At 38.1% G+C, this 17,089-nt stretch overlaps 1 long non-coding RNA gene across 2 annotated transcripts in view; it reads right to left on the bottom strand.

Moving 5' to 3' along the window:
- LOC147584153 (uncharacterized) overlaps positions 1–17,089 on the bottom strand; it is a 449,134-nt gene that overhangs the window by 199,576 nt on the left and 232,469 nt on the right. The window lies entirely within an intron of this gene.

Below are 17,089 nucleotides of genomic sequence, written 5' to 3'. Positions count from 1 at the left end.
TATAACTTGCTATCCACATTCTCATAGCTGTTTGGTCAATTTAAAGGCCTAAAACTGGGCTTGATGTTTACTCTATCAGGAAAAGAAACATGTGCACGTACACACACACACACACACACACACACACACACACACACACAGAAAATTCGTATCATAGATTAACCACTATCTCAAGTGCCTTTGCCCGGGAACCAGATTCTATTTATATCTTCCTCCTTCCCCTTCTTTCCATCCTCCCTTCCTTTCTTTCTCCCTCCCTTCCTCCTTCCCTTTCTCCTTCCCTCTTTCTTCCTTTCTTCTTTGCTTTCATCCTTTTATTTTTCTTTTTTTTCCTTCTCTCCCTGCCCCCCGCCATTCCCTTCTCTTTCTCCACCTCTCTCTTTTTTTGATATCCATAATTGAGGAAAGAAATGATAGACTTCATCTTGCCTTATTCCAACTGATTTCATCCTCTTTTATTTTGGAAATAGTGCTTAACATCTTAAGAGAAAATGCTTCTTGTGTGTTGACTGATCCTGATACTTTCTGCTTCTTGTTAAGCTAGAACAAGCAACCAGAGAGCATCAAAAAGTAGAAAAAAAATAAAATTGAAATCTTGGCATTTCTCCAAACAAAAAAAAAATCCATTTGTTTGTTCATCAGTAAATAAATATTACTAAGCTCCTCTAATAATAGTCCTGGTTACTCACACATGGGCTATGGCAATGGGCAAGAGAGGGATGATACCTGACTTCACTGAGCTTAGAGTCCCGTTGATCAATATTTACCTTATGAAACAATGCTGTGGATATGGTCTGTTACCATCCCAGGCATTTGTTTCTCCATATATATACATACATACATATATACATATATATATGTATGTATATATATATATATATATATATATATATATATATATATATATATATCACCGTGGGGCCCATGGGAATTAACATCATCTCTAGTTGAAGAGGTAAGCCTTGATTGGCCTAAATCAATTCATATAATCTCATCTATTGTACATCAAGCTATTGTATCAGGAATGGGCACACAAACTGTTGTTCCAGTCAAACTGAGGACTCTCTTAATGATTAAAGAAAGAGAACTAACTCCCATCTCTCACTGTCCTCACTGCCCTCTACCCCACCCCTGTTGGACATGAATAAGGAAGCAATCAGCTATTTTGTGGCCAATAAGTGGGCCAGACCTATGGGAGTATGGAAAACAAATTGGAGAACAGAAGGAAATCCATTCTTTGGTAATATCAGTAAGCTAGATCAAACCCTACCTGAAACTTCTTGACTTTCAACTACACCCTTTATTTTTTTTTTTTTAAATTTTTTTTTTTCAACGTTTTTATTTATTTATGGGACAGACAGAGACAGAGCATGAACGGGGGAGGGGCAGAGAGAGAGGGAGACACAGAATCGGAAACAGGCTCCAGGCTCCGAGCCATCAGCCCAGAGCCTGACGCGGGGCTCGAACTCACAGACCGCGAGATCGTGACCTGGCTGAAGTCGGACGCTTAACCGACTGCGCCACCCAGGTGCCCCTCAACTACACCCTTTATTTACCAGTTTTAGTTGGATTTTCTATTACTTAGATATGAAAGAATACTAATGTACACAGCAATGTCTTATTTATTCAACAACTTCAAGAAATAAATTTCTCACACAAATGTTTCACCTAACTGAATGAAGCTTGACACATTATATATCAAATCTATTTGACTTAAACTGTTTGGGATGGGATTTATTATAAATTATGTTATACACTTCAGCACCTTAAGAATTATGCTGAATAGAGGATGTGCAAAATGCTCTTATAATCCTAAATACCTCCTCCATCTTCTTGAAGAACTCCAACACTTCTCAAACTATTAACATGGGTTGGGTCATTGTCCACATGCCAAATTTATCTGAATATTGTCCTTTTTTAAAGGCTGCTTTTTGTAGTTTTACAGTTATAATTCTAGCTTCCAGCTTCCTCTCTTTGTAAAGATTCCCATGCCAGCTTTTAATAACTATTCCCTTCATGTAATTTGTTGCTTATAAATCTGTTGTAAGCCAGGAAACCAAATAGCCAAATCTGCTAGAATTGTGTCTCAAATAAGAGAGAAAGGACACTAATAAATGCCTTGGTGGGTTCAGAGAAGCAAGTATCCTGTGAACCACAGGTTCTTAATCTTGTGGGAACTCTAGGGTTCCATGTAAAAACCTCAGAAGGCCTGCAGAGGGGATAAGGAGTCAATATAGCTGTGGGGTCCTGGAACCCCCAAACCCTGTTTCATCTCCACTCTTGTCTCCATTTTGTCCATTTTTCCTTATCATAAAACAGATAATTAGTGTTCTGGAAAATACTTTATGTGAAAACAAAGGATTCATTTCTTTAAGAACAAAAATGAAAACTGTTCTTCTTTGCCACTTTAAATAACAGGATACCATTTTACCAGTCTACTTGTTCTTCCCAGGTAAAATATTCTCCACTAGTGATAAACTCTTGGATGTGGAAAATTGTCTGTACAGTTCCAATGATCACAAGAGATACAAGAATTGCAGTCAGTGCCTTATCGACTCCAATGGCTCCATTTAGTTTTACAAATGTTGTTTATTCAAATCCTACTTCAACAAAGTTCATCTTTGCAAGGTCAATATTCTACCATGTTCCATTAAATCTAAGATGGCATCAATTTTAAGATACTCTATTATATGTAGCACTAAGAAATAAAGAACTGCGATTAGACTGTAAACTACATAGGCCTTTTATGCATCCCTTCACATGCAACAGCTCTGTGCAGTCTTTGGCCCACTTGTATCTTGCTTTATGCCCCAGAATTTCTCTGACACCACAGTATGGGATGCCTACACTTTGTACTGGCATACCTGCGACAAAAGACTTGGACAAGTCATGCCCTATGGAGCCACTGCAACCAACTGCCCACAATATCCTCAGGCAGATGCTGCAGAGCCAAATTTTATAAGGCTCTCCACAAAAGGTCCAAGATGAATTGCTAGTTGCCTACAGTCATGGCCATTCAATAGTACTGACTTGCATTGACATCCCCTCCTTCCCTGTTCACACACTCACTGTTGGCCCCAAATTAAACTACCTGCATGAAGGTGCTACAAACAGTCTCAGGCAGGCCCTATGAATAGTAAGACACATCCCAATTTAAGTTGTGAAAATATTTGCATCTTAGAATCCTGAAATATGGTAATTTATGAGACTAAGACACAAATTTGTTAAGTAAACAAATTGATATCAAAAACAAGCACCTCACTCCAAAATAAATAAATAAATTTAATAAGCCTACAATTTTTTTTTTTTTTTTTTTTTTTTTTTTTGCATATGGTTCTGTTTTAGTGACTACTGCTTTGCATCTCTTATCTATAGCCCTGGGCAATACTCCCTGCTGAGCCCAATAAGGATGCTTTGCTCCTGTAAACTCCTCAGCCAGAGAAGAAAGACTGAATTATGTTTATTTCACTCACTGCAGGAAGGCAGAAAAGTCCATTAGGGACTCTCACAATATTTCTTCAAACCTACTCTTACTGGTTTAATAAATGGCACCTCCATATATCCAGGAGTTCATAGCAGAAACTGGAAATCATCGTTGATAACCTCTTTCCAAGCCATGATACTCAATTCATTAACAAGTTATGTTTAACCTGTCTCCTTAAAATTTCTCAAATCTGTACACTTTATCTTTGCTGTCACCACCTACCTCTCCTATTCTATGCCACCGTTATGTTTTGCCTGGACATTCATTGTATCTGAACTGGTCCCCACTTCCACTGTATCTGCTTAAACCCATTTCCCACACCCTTCCTTCCTTCCTTCCTTCCTTCCTTCCTTCCTTCCTTCCTTCCTTCCCTTCCCTTCCCCTCCCTTCCATCCATCCATCCATCCATCCATCCATCCATCCATCCCATCCATCCAACCTCCACCCTTTATCATGTATTTATTGAAAGTCTATGTGCTAGGCACTGTGTTTTAGGGTTTGAGAATTCAATGTTATATTAAAAAAATATCATCTTTGTCTTCATGAAATGTAAGTTTGAAAATCAGATTATTTAAAAAAGTCATGAATCTGAACATTTTTTCTCCCTTTCTTTGGTGATATCTAATTGCTCTCCAAATATGGTCCAAAATCCTTAGCAAGCTTTATAAGGTTCCTCAGGATCAGACCTGTAATCTCAAGTCTTGCTATACCTCCCACACTGACTCTCTTCCCACATGCACACATTCTCTGGACTCTAGTTACACTGGCTTTCTATCAGATCCAATGGCACCAAACCCCTTCCTATCTCAGGTCATTATACTTCCTCCTCTCCCCCTGGAATATTCTTCCCTTTCCCTAGTTGACTTTCCCTAGTTAACTCTAATTCCCTTCATTGAGAAAGTCTTCCATGAAAAGTACACTAGGCTGAATCTCACTCTTGAGATTTTACTACATGTGATTGCACTCATTAAATATTTAATAAAAGAATAATTTTTAAAATGTAATGTTATGTTCTTTTTTAGGCTGTAAGCCTATGGATAGCAGGGCCTTGCCCTTTATTGTATTTCCAATGATTAGATCAGTGCTTTTCATATAGAAAATACTCCAAAATACTTGTTAAATGAGTTTTAGGAAGGCCTTCAGGATACTGAAGTAAAAAGAATATCAGACAATGATTCAGGATGCCAAGGATATACCCCTTTATCCTTACCTTTGTGGGCTACATTTCTTTCACTTGCAAAATAAGTGGATGCCTGCAAAGACCTACACTCTTTAGATTTTTGGGGGGCACCTGGGCGGCTCAGTAGGTTGAGTGTCTGACTTCGGCTCAGGCCATGGTCTCACAGTTCGTGAGGTCAAGCCTCACTTTGGACTGTGTGCTGGCAGCTGAGAGCCTGGGGCCTGCTTTGGTTTCTGTGTCTCCCTCTCTCTGCCCCTCTCCCTCTAGTGCTCTGTCTGTCTGTCTCTTTCTCAAAAATAAATAAACATTAAAAAAAATAAATGCTTTAGATTTTTAAGTTTCAATGTCTGTAACATAGAGGATTTAGCAATTTAAGGATTGAACCTCCAAATTCTGATTTTTCATGGCTACCTGAATTTCAAGCATGCTGGCATATCATAGCCCTCCCCTTAAAATGTACCTGATGTATTTTAGAGAACCCAAATTGAAAATATTTAATGTACAAATAGAGTCTTGCTTTAACTGTGGTGACATGTCAACAAATATATAATCAGTTGAAAAATATACCTGGGCAAATAAAACCAAAGTTTTATGGCAGATTCTGAAAAGTAGCTTGGAAGAAATATAGTACAATATTTTTAAGATCATCCCTAAGTTATATTATAGAATTCCAAATCATTCGATTTCAGATTTTTTATAACATATTTTCTTTTAATAACTTGAGCTAACAATTTATTGAACAATTGCTATGTTCCACTAAAATACTCTATTCAATATAAATATGGTGACAGTAACTTTGCTTTGTTAGTGTTTCATGATGCATATTTTTACCATCTGTTTATTTGCAACCCAGCTGCAATTTTACATTTAACTTATATTTCCTATAAGTGGCATATAGTTAAGGTTTTGCCAAACATTCAATTTTTAAGGAGTGTTTAATTCATTTACCTGGATTGTAATAACTGACACTCACTGGCTTTTCATTTCTCTGTTTCACATACATCCTTTATTTCTTTACTCTGCTTTCCTGCCTCTTTTGGGTTCCTCAAGTGTTTTATTTAATATATTCTCCTCTACTAGCTTTCTAGATATATATTCTTGTAATTTTTTAGCAATTATCCTACAAGTTTAAATATGCAACCCTGACTTTAAAAGTCTATGTTAATATTTTAACACCTCCTAAATAACAAAAGAAACATTTCAGCTTTACAACTGTTTTTTACTCTTCTATCCTTTGTGCTATTGTTAACCTATTTTCTTTCTTTCTTTCTTTCTTTCTTTCTTTCTTTCTTTCTTTCTTTCTTTCTTTCTTTCTTTCTTTCTTTCTTTCTTTCTTTCTTTCTTTCTTTCTTTCTTTCTTTCTTTCTTTCTTTCTTTCTTTCTTTCTTCTGTGATGTTACAAACTCCACAGGACTGTTTCATTACTGCTTTAGACAGTTAATATCTGTTTACATTCACTCATCTATGTACCCTATCTGGTGTTTTTTTATTTCTTCCTGCTTCCATTAGGGATCATTTTCCTTCAGCTTGAAGAATTTCCTACAGTATTTCTTGGAATGGCTATTTGCTTGAATGAGATTCTTTAATTCTGTCATATTCAGTTTGTCTAAAAAGGTCTTTCTTTCTCATACTGTTGAAGAATATTTTTGTTGGGTATAGAGCTACAGATTGGCAATTTTTTACCCCTCTTATTACTTTGATGGTGTGATTTCATTGTCTTCAGACTCCAATAATTTATAATTACAAGTTAGTTATTAGTCTTATTGTTTCTTCTTTGAACGTAATGTGTCTTTTTTTTTTTTTTTCTGACTGTTAAGACTTTTTCATTGTCTTTTAATTTTTAATAGCTTAAATAAAATGTGACTATGGGGGCACCCGGGTGGCTCAGTCGGTTAAGTGTTCGACTTCGGCTCAGATCATGATCTCACGTCTAGTGGGTTCAAGCCCCACATCGGGCTCTGTGCTGACAGCTCAGAGCCTGGAGCCTGCTTCGGATTCTGTGTCTCCCTCTCTCTGCCCCTCCCCCCCTCATGCTGTGTGTGTGTGTGTGTGTGTGTGTGTGTGTGTCTCAAAAATAAATAAATATTTAAAATTTTTTTTTAAATGTGACTATGTAGTTCATTCTGCTTTTATGTATCATTGAAGTTTACTGGGCTTCTTGAATCTGTGGGATAATGGTTTTTATAAATTTTAGAAATTCTTGACCATTATCTATTCAAACATTTTCTTCTGTCTCATCTCCTTCTGCAACTCTAACTACAGGTTTTATACTTTTTGATTTTTTTCATATTCCTCTTGTTCATCCTATTCTTTTTTTCTCTTTATGCTTTAATTTGGATATTTTCCACTGACCAGTTGTGAATTTACTAATCATATCCTCTGCCATCCTAGACAGCTGTTTGAATATTTGTGTTTTGTAGTTCTAGGATGTCCACTTGATTCTTTTTCTCTACTATCATTATTAGTTAAAATTCTAAGATTTCTCATGTTTTATCTATTTTGTCAATTTTCCCCACTATTTTCCATAGCATGTTAATTATAGTTATTTTCAACTCCTTATACATACACTCTAACACCTACATTTCTGCAGGTCTGTTTCTACCCATTTTTTTTTCTTGATTATTGCTCACATTTTCCTGCTCCTTTTGTGTCCAAGGATTCTATACTGAACATTGACATAAAAGAACCATAGGATCTCCATATAATACTCTCTACCAGTCGGAGTTCCTCCTTTCCTCTGTTACACAGTGAGGAGCTGATCATTATAATCCCATCAAGGATTGGTTGAGTTGTGGGGCGCCTGGGTGGCGCAGTCGGTTGAGCGTCCGACTTCAGCCAGGTCACCATCTCGCGGTCCGTGAGTTCGAGCCCCGCGTCGGTCTCTGGGCTGATGGCTCAGAGCCTGGAGCCTGTTTCCGATTCTGTGTCTCCCTCTCTCTCTGCCCTTCCCCCGTTCATGCTCTGTCTCTCTGTGTCCCAAAAATAAATAAATGTTGAAAAAAAAAATTAAAAAAAAAAAAAAAAAGGATTGGTTGAGTTGTAATTGGATTTCAGTTTTAGTAAGATTTACTCCATCCTGGTTCTTAAGCATGGCCCTGACAAGCTTTTGATTGTCTCAATTTCCTCAACTTTTAAAGTGTGACCTTTGCATATTTTGAATTTAGTTCTTTAGCCCCAGGCTTTATGCAAGTTAAATATTTGGCAAATGTCTTGAGGAGGAGATTGGTTGTGTATTTAGGCTCCATCACTCTACTTGGACTTTTTTCTCTAAACACTTAGTGGTGACCAATTCATTCTGGAACTCTCTTGGTTTTAATACTTAAAGGTTCACATTTTGGGAGCCCCCTGAGTCCCAGATAAACTAAGACAACAGGCCACACTTACACATACTGCAAGAGTGTGGGAATTTCCACTTTTCCTTTCTCACCCAGGCACTCCTGGGTCTCCTAAACCCTCTTAGAACTCAGCAAAGTTCCCTTATGTTTGGGACTCTTCTATTTTCCAGTTTATCATGCCAGCTCTAGACTGCCAAAACCTCTGCTGATTTATCTTTCCTCCATAAAATCCCTCAATTTGGTTAAAGTCCAATCCTGAGGCCAATCCTAGAATTTGCAAATGTCTCCAATTAAGAAAACTACCAGAGACCATTCAATTTCCTATTTAGGGATCTTCCTTCTCTGAAATTTTAGTTTAGTTACCATTACTTTGTTCCTATAGCTCTCTTTTGTTTTTAAAAGTTTATTTTTGTAATTTATCATTTTTCCTGGTTGTTACAATGGAAGTATTTGCCTGCCATACCCTATTATGGCCAACCTTGAAGCAGGAATCCATAGATTATGCCTCTTAATATGTAAACTTGTGGTGCTGTTATTATCTCTGCTTTATAAACAGATCAGGGAAGTTAAATGACTTTCACAGGATCATATAGCTTGTAAGAGTCTATCCAGAATCCAAACTAAGACTGCAAAGCTCCAGTGTTTTTATTCTATAAATTACAATAATACCATTTTAAAAACTAGGAAACCGAGGTTTAAAAAATTTAAACTTATTTTCCCAAGGCCTCAGAGAAAGTTTGAGACAGAGCCAGGATTAAACCTCAGAGCACCTGACTCTTGGTCCAGAGCTCATTTCAGAGCCACATAAGAGGACATCGAGACATAAAGAAACTGGTACTGTTCTAGATATAGGTATTATACAAAGGAAAAATACATGCAGTGAAATTCATACATCATTAATTTCCATCTTTTATGTGCAGAACTTCACTCATTTATACTGTGTACACACTGTCACATTTTATCCAAGGGTTGATATCACCTAAAAATAACTTCAACAAAAATTCTGTTAAAAATGTATTTTTTTTTGAGAAATGTCAATAAATAAAATATAGTTTTCAAATACGCTAGCTGCAATGGCTTTCTAACAAGTTGAGTTGCTTTTCCTCACAAAAAAACACAGGGGAGGTGGAGCTCTTCTAAAGGGAAGTTACTAAGAATGCTGATTTGAAATCGTGGTAGGAAGTAGGGGAGAATCTAAAGGTATTCTTTAAGAGTCTTATTTCTTTCAATTAGGCCTGTCTGGTTCCTTTCCTGAGAGTCTCTTTCTCCCTCCAATAAAAGAAATATCACCATAGTGACTGAGGAAATGACTCCCTTTTTGTGGAGGTAGAGAAAGACGATGTCAGAATGATGGAATTTAAATAAGAACAGAAAATAGTCACTTGCTTCCAAACATCTCTCCTGTTTTGGCTTGTTATGTTCTCTGAAGAGTCCACTATTAGGGCTTCTCCTTTAGACTAATGCCCAATATTGGTAAAGTTCCTGTTTAAATGGAAATATTTCCTAGAGTGGGTACATGAATAGGAATTTACTACACAGCATAAGGTAAGTTAAGGAGTCCTAGGGAGGAGATCCTGATGAACCAAAGGACAGTGCTGCCAACCAAGGCAATATTAGGATCCTAAAGAGCAAGGATAACTGATTCTTCCTCCCACTCCTTCCCAGCATCCATTGCCCTAGTGTGATCCCCAGAGAAACCCTTAGCCTCAGATAACTCCTCTATATGATTTATAGTCCATATACCCAGGAATTGCAGGAGTATCTCACAATAGTTGTTTAGATTAGCCATAACCATGCACTGTGTTAGGAACTCAAGGCTGGGATATGATAAGGCCACCTCGTTAGTGATACAAATTCACATTTGGCCATCTATTCATTTCTTCAACAAGTTTCTATGGAATACCAATCACATGGCAGGCATTGCTTTAGAGACTTAGAATATAGTGATGAAAATGACAGGCATGAGTAATTTCCAGAAGCTCCAATAACTAGGAATGGTAGAGAATTACATGTTGGTCAGAAAAAAATACATATAAACAAACAAAATATTATAAACAAAACAAACACATCTACTAGCATCCAATCTGTCACAGATATTCTCTGAATTCTAAGATATCCTCAGACCATATCTAAAATCTCAGCAGAGAAGTGAACAGTGCAGAGCACCTGGTTGGCTCAGTTGGTTAAGCATCTGACTCTTGATTTTGGCTCAGGTCATGATCTCATGGTTTGTGAGTTTGAGCCCCGCATCGGGCTCTGTGCTGACAGCACAGATTCTGTCTGACAGCTTGGGATTCTGTCTCCCTCTCTCTTTGCCCCTCCCCTGCTTGTTCTCTATCTCTCTCTCAAAATAAAAAGTAAAATAAACTTTAAAAAAGTGAACAGCACCTTGCATGCCTAAGGAAGGAAGGCTATTAGCATTCATCCAAATCAGTGTGTTAAAATGTCCCTGTTTCTCCAAGGAAGACCCAACTACCTCAGCAGCTGTATTCAGACAGCAGAAACCTGGCTGCCTAATCATAGGTGTGTGCCATTCAGTCTCTATCTTAACATGGTTCCATAACATGGTTCCAATGCAGTTCTCATTAGTAAGTAAAAAGAAAAGGGTGGGGGGACAATACACAGGGATGAGGAAGTTGCAGGCATTCTAGAGAAGAAAGATAATGTAAGCAACTGAGGCAGAACAGTGTGTAGTACTTAATGAATTATTGGGCATTCAGAAGCCGCTGTGACCTTTGAGAAAATTCACCAAATTTCTAATCTTCAGAGACATGCAATATACTGACTTCCTTTCACAACAAATCTGTAAAAGTCAAGACGTTCTCCAAACTCATAACAGAAGGGACCCTTCCTCCTTGCTGGTTACTTCTCATGAGAACTAACCAGTCACCATTAGAGATCAGCTCCAGCATGTCCTTCCACATTACTATGACCACTAGGAGGTGCTGAATTTAATTTTCTTCTGTTCTTGTGCCTTCTGAGTGTGCATCTCCATTTGTGTAGAGCGACTGAGTGGTAAATATCAAGTCCTTGACTTTCTCAGACCTATGGGGCTAGTGTAGAAAAAATAAAAGGGCTCTCAATAGTTTTATGCTCCTTTCTTAAGCTGACCGTTCTTTTCTGTTTGGAGTTCTATTGCCTGATGTACAGAGAAGTAATAAAACATGGCAGAGCACAGTACAAGGTTAAGATATCATACATCCACATTGGTGTGTATTTTGAAATGGTTCCATGAGACTCAGAATTAGCCTCAAACTTCAAACCTGAGTTCCCTGCTCTTTTGCTGCAGCTTAAATTATCACCCTCGCATTTTGTAAACAGACTCAATTTTCCCTAGGAATATACACAACTGTGGTAGTTTACACTACAGTGCCCAGCATCAAACTGTTTCAGCTAAAGTCCTAGCTTAAGAATTTACTAAGTGTGTGATCTTGGGGAAATCACTTCCCATAGTATGTCTCAGTTTCTTCATCTATAAAATGGAAACCAGTAATAATCCCTATCACATACAATTGTTTTAAAGATTAAATGGGAATGAGCTTTAAAACTCTTTTCACAGAGCCTAACAAATAGTAAATACTAAGGCATGTTTGTGGCTATATTTATATATGTACCTATGCATATACAGAGCTATATTCTGCATAAGTGAAGCTCAAGAATTTTGATCAAGAACTTGAGTCATACACTTACACACAAGTATGTGTGCATATATGTGCATGTGTGTAGGAATAGAAACATACATATATTTTTTTAACTCAAGTACTCAACTTCATTCCTTACCCAACATTATGAGACATGTTTACCATGCCTCACCACTATGCACCAAGCACAGCATGGCCCTAGGGAAAGTTAAGCCACTGGCATCTCAGTCAAGGAAATCCAGGTGAACTTGGATGGAACAAGTTTATGAATTTCTCTTCTGCTTCCAAATCTCTGAGTCTTTTGCCCATTGGGTTATCCCTTATTTTATCTAATTTATTTAATTTGCCCCTACCTGGGGCATTTCTTTCTTTCTTCCAGAACTTGTTGTGGTATCACCTTTAATGATAACACACATTCTTTCCTGCTGATTCTCCATATACCCTCTCTATATGTAGCATCCAATCATACATTCCTATTAAGAACCCTCCCACAAGTCCATTGGGATCCTGTGTCTGCTAAGTCTCTGGAAAAATGGACCCCAGTGGGCTCTCAGCTTTGCCCGAGCTCTGTTCTCCTCCACATTCCTTTTGCTTCCTCCCTTGGTGTTCTTCCCACAGTATCCCAGGCCTCTCTCCATGTGTACATCTGTCATCAACTTTTTTGGTCTTACAATTGTTCTGTCTTCCCAGTAAACTTGTGGCTCATTATAAAATTAGCATTTCCTAAACCCACAAGCATGAATGTCCATGTGAACACCCACATATTCATACACACACAGAACTTTATTTTAGAAGCCAACTGGATACAGAATACTTTAAACAAGGAAAGAATCACAAACTGTTTGTTTCTTCTTTGTGTGCTGTAAGATCCACACATAGGTGAAGCCAAATCAGAAAGTGGTGACTTTAACATTCACTTTGATCATAGACTCCTTTAAGAATATTATGAAATTCATGAACTCTTGTCTTCAGAAAAATGCACGTATGTGTGAGACTTTGTATATAATTTCAGTGGAGGTGGGTGAGTTTAGGTCTCATATGTCTTTGGACCCCAGATTAATAATATCTGCTATAAAAGGATGCATTAGGTGCTTTAGCAAACAAATAAATAAATAAATAATAGTTCCATTTATTGAGTCACCACTATATAATGCAAGTTTCTGATTTTCTCAATACCCCTGCAAGTTAACTATTACTGTTTCCATCTTGTAAATAAAGAAACTAGGGCTCAAAGAAATCAAACAATCGATGTAAAGCAATTTATCTGACAAATAACAGACCTGGAATTGGTCTAATGCCTGGCCTTTCCTCCTAGTCCATTCTGCTCTCTGGTGTTTAGCCCTCATACAGGCTTCAAGTTGGCACTATCAGCTATCCAAGCCCACTGTGTACTGAGTGGCATCACAGTGAGGTCTCTGAGCTTTTATAGGGTTGATTCAAATTACAAGTCTTAGTTTAATGCCATGAGGATGACTAAAATTAGCTGCAGATGGTTCCATACTAGCTGTAGTCATTAGCTCTGACATGCCACTCAGATCAGGGTTGTATGTTGTCTCCAGAGCATCTTAGACAATGCAATTCCCATGCATCGAACCCTCCACATAATTTACGCAGGAACAGCCTTGCATCTTGGTTTGAGTTTTCCATAGACTTGTCTCAATAGAGTTGGGAGGCTTTGATGCAGTGCTTAATTTTCAATGCCTATTGTCTTTTTAAAAAAGAGCACGCCAAATGTAGCCCGACACGCCTTTGAAGTTGTCATCATGTCAGCATTCTGACATGTAATGACCATAGGATTTGCCTTCTAATTTTAACTATTTCTACTTGAGGAAGGAAATTTACACAGTGGGAAAATATGTTGCCCTTTGCTTTGTTTCCTTTTCTTCTGGGGGAGAGTTATTCATGTGTGTCTTGAATACAATAAGAAATAGCACACGCTACTATCAGGATGTTCTCGGAAACATTATTTTGAGCTTTTATTCTCATAGCTGGATTCCACTGTAATTCTCACGTGGCAGGAGTAAACTATTAATAGGATTCCAACTTTTTTTTTTTTACCAGTAGACCCCGGAGAAGTCTCCTTTGCCATGTGAGTGAAGGGCAGATTGGATCTTGACATGACACATCGATTTAGTTTCCAAAACAGTAACTTTACTAAATAAATCATTTCAGCGCTTGATTGTTATTTATACATGCAAATCTGGTTTTCATTTGTTGGAACCGGACAGGAGGAAAGCTAATAATCTCATCAAAAACTGAATATTTTCCATTTTGGAAATGGCACAAAGTTCATAATCACATGACCTGAACTCTGCCACGGGCGGGTAAATCAAACACCTCCCTAGTATGTCCTACAGACACGCAGAACTGAGATAGGAGGACTCTGGGGGAGTTTGCAAGCCAGAGCCTCAACTGAGGCCAATGACTATTTGGCCTTCCTCCTAGCATCATATTATTTGTCTCCAGGGGTGATATCCTGAGAGTAAGAAAGTGGGCAAAGGTGAGAAGAAAAACAGATAATTTAAACTCTTGAGCATTTAGTTAATAGCATGAGCTTCAAAATAAATTAAAGGAATTGAATTTGTAAATTGGGTTCCTCTCACAGTAAAAAATCTGATTATATCTGGAAAAGGTTCCAACTTCATAAGCAGGGATATAAAGGCTCTGGGAAGAGACGTCTATCTTCCATAGTTCCCACACTGTCATGAAAGTCCACCAATAATCCCTTGTTGTAAGCATTTCCCTCTTTTTGATAATTCTCTATGAATGTGCAAATAAAACACCCAGTTCCACACACCTTGGGTGGGTTCTCTGTCCTTTCATTCCCTTTGATTCGCCTTATCTTAATTTTGGTGGGAAGGAGGTCTCCTAATAATGCATCATTTGTGCTATGAGGAAGCAAGAGAGAAAAGTTCATGAGTTTATTGGTACCAGTTGTTACTCAGATACTCTGAAGGTCCAGAGCAAATGAGGCTTGTTGGCTCAAAGAACAAAGATACTAATCTGAAATGGGACTGTCTATGACAAAGGGTACTGGGACATGGTTGGGAACCTGGGAGAGTGTAAAAAGGATGGAGAGATAGAGAGAGAACAAAGGAAAACATCAAAGGGTCCATGAAGGGCAACTTGAAAAAAGTAGAAAAGTTACTTTTGCACCCTTCTCTGAATTCCAAGTGTATGTGTCATTGACTATAAGTAATATCTTTGTGTCTTTCCTGTTGGTGGACCTACCTTACATGCCTTCCAGCTGTTACAGGGTGTGAAAGCACTGTTACTTATTGTAGTATGTGGCTTCTCTTCCCAGACAGTTCTTATCTCATGGGCGAAAGCTCAGAAAAGAGAGAAAAAAAGAAAAGCCATAAAGAGGGGTGTGAAGGAAGCAGACATTCCTTGTCTAACTCAAACTTTGGCCCAAGGCTGGCCTCATTTAGAAATCTGAGCAAAGATCCTTCTTTTCCAAAACAGAAGAATAATTTTCTCTCCTCTTGGAGAAGTCTTTGGTGGGTTGATTCCAGGATTTGGGGGGAACTTTCCACCTTTAGAAAACCCATTAGATATCAGACTATAATTGTAGTTTCCAGGTGTTCACAAATCCAGATTTGTGAGGAGATGGTTACATGGCCCCTGCATGGAGAGCTTTTGGTTTTTATAGGGAACTGAAGTAGGCAGGGTAGCTTTTGTATGAATACCAAAGATGGTGGATGCTTGGGGACCCCTTTGGCAGTGAGATTTGGGACTTCAGAGCAGTGTCCTCTCATCTTCCTTGCATGTGTGTGTGTGTGTGTGTGTGTGTGTGTGTGTGTGTTTGCTTGATTTTATATTGCTACTTTCAGTTTAATTTGTTCCAGTTCTAAGAGGATTATGCTTTTAGTACCATCCTTGTGATGATTAATGTGTACTAATTGTTCTACCTTTGAATCAGGACTCTTTGGAGCTGTCTAGGCAAAATCTCCCTTTTGTAGGAGGCAGGGCTGATGAGCAGAAATCCCAGGGGGACCTCTGCACTGCTTCAGGTTGATGTAAGGAGAGAGATTAAACAAAGTGCGGAAAGTAGCTTCCTTTTTGATTGTGCCCCAATGGAAATCGTGTTGTCCCACACATTGTATTAACTATTCTGGTGGCTTAAAAAATAGAATCAGTCTGAGCAGTTAAAGAGGCCCTAATGAGAACTTTTACAGCTATGGGGCTTGCTTTTGTCATATTACAGAAAGTAAGGCTGTGATTTGTCACTAATTTTCATTCCTGTTGCCTGGCTCAGCCAAGAGACTGGTGGCCTAATGAGCAATGTAAATCAAATCTTCTCTGCCCATGCAGTCTCAGGTGGGTGAGGACAATGAAGGCGCGAGAAGGAAAAGACCCGAGGAACGATGACAGTGGAGGAATAAGGCAGTGTGAGATGTCCCTTGCTAGGGATAAATCTGGAGATCAATTTCTTTCAAGCTTTTGTTCAAGCTTCATATCCCTACAGACATTAGGTAGAAAATAGCTTGAATTTTTAGAAGGCATATTTAAATTTACTTCAAAGATCTTTAAGTGTCATTCCACAAACATTTCCTAAATTTGCTCCCAACATTCATGTAAACTGCTACCATTGAAGAAAAGGAAGAAAAGGAAGAAGAAAGGAAGATTAGGGGAAAGAAAGGAAGAAAGGAAAAACTGAGCAACTTTACAATTTCATAAGGTTTTCTTTTAACAGAATAATTACAATTTTAGTTGTCACTCAGACAGGTTGAATGACATATTCTAGCCAGGTTTTTGAAGCTGGCAGCATGTCAGGAATACCTCAGGAACTTTGTGAAAGGTAAAGGTCCCTGGGCTCCAAACCCATCCCCCATTTCCTACCCATTCTCAGCTTCCAATACAGGCATAGTGTAGGGCTCGGGAATTGTTTAATTTACTTTTATTTTTTAAAGGGCCCTAGGTAATTTCTAATGAAAATTAGTGACAAATCACAGCCTTGCTTTCTGTAATATGACAAAAGCAAGCCTCATAGCTGTAAAGGTTCTCATTAAGGCCTCTTTAACTGCTCAGACTGATTTTGTTTTTTAAGCCACCAGAATAGTTAATACAATGTGTGGGACAACATGATTTCCAAGTTGTAGATAAATAGAGAAAAGGTTGAGGCATCTTTAAATACATTCAGCTCAATGAGTGGGTTCTAGGGCCTTCTGCCATGTGTCTGTGTTGGCCTCGGTAGCAGATATAAAAGAAGCAGAAAAGATGTTGACAAGGTCTTCCTGTATGTCTCTCTTCACAATCAAGGAAAAATATTTCCAAAATATTCCCATGGAAATCATGGACGTTGTGGAAGAAGTAAAGAATATCTCAGATGTATCTGTGGTTCTCCGAATTTAGATATTTTAATTGTGGGGGGAATGCCATTCACAAGACGAAACTAGATTCATTGTTTATTGATTTGCAAGGAAAACTAGGGGCCTATGAATTTAAT

The sequence above is a fragment of the Puma concolor genome, chromosome A1 (genome assembly GCF_028749965.1).
Source record: "Puma concolor isolate L17-30 chromosome A1, mPumCon1.1.hap2, whole genome shotgun sequence".
Lineage (NCBI taxonomy): Eukaryota > Metazoa > Chordata > Mammalia > Carnivora > Felidae > Puma > Puma concolor.
This window is presented reverse-complemented; position numbering and strand designations above follow the sequence as displayed.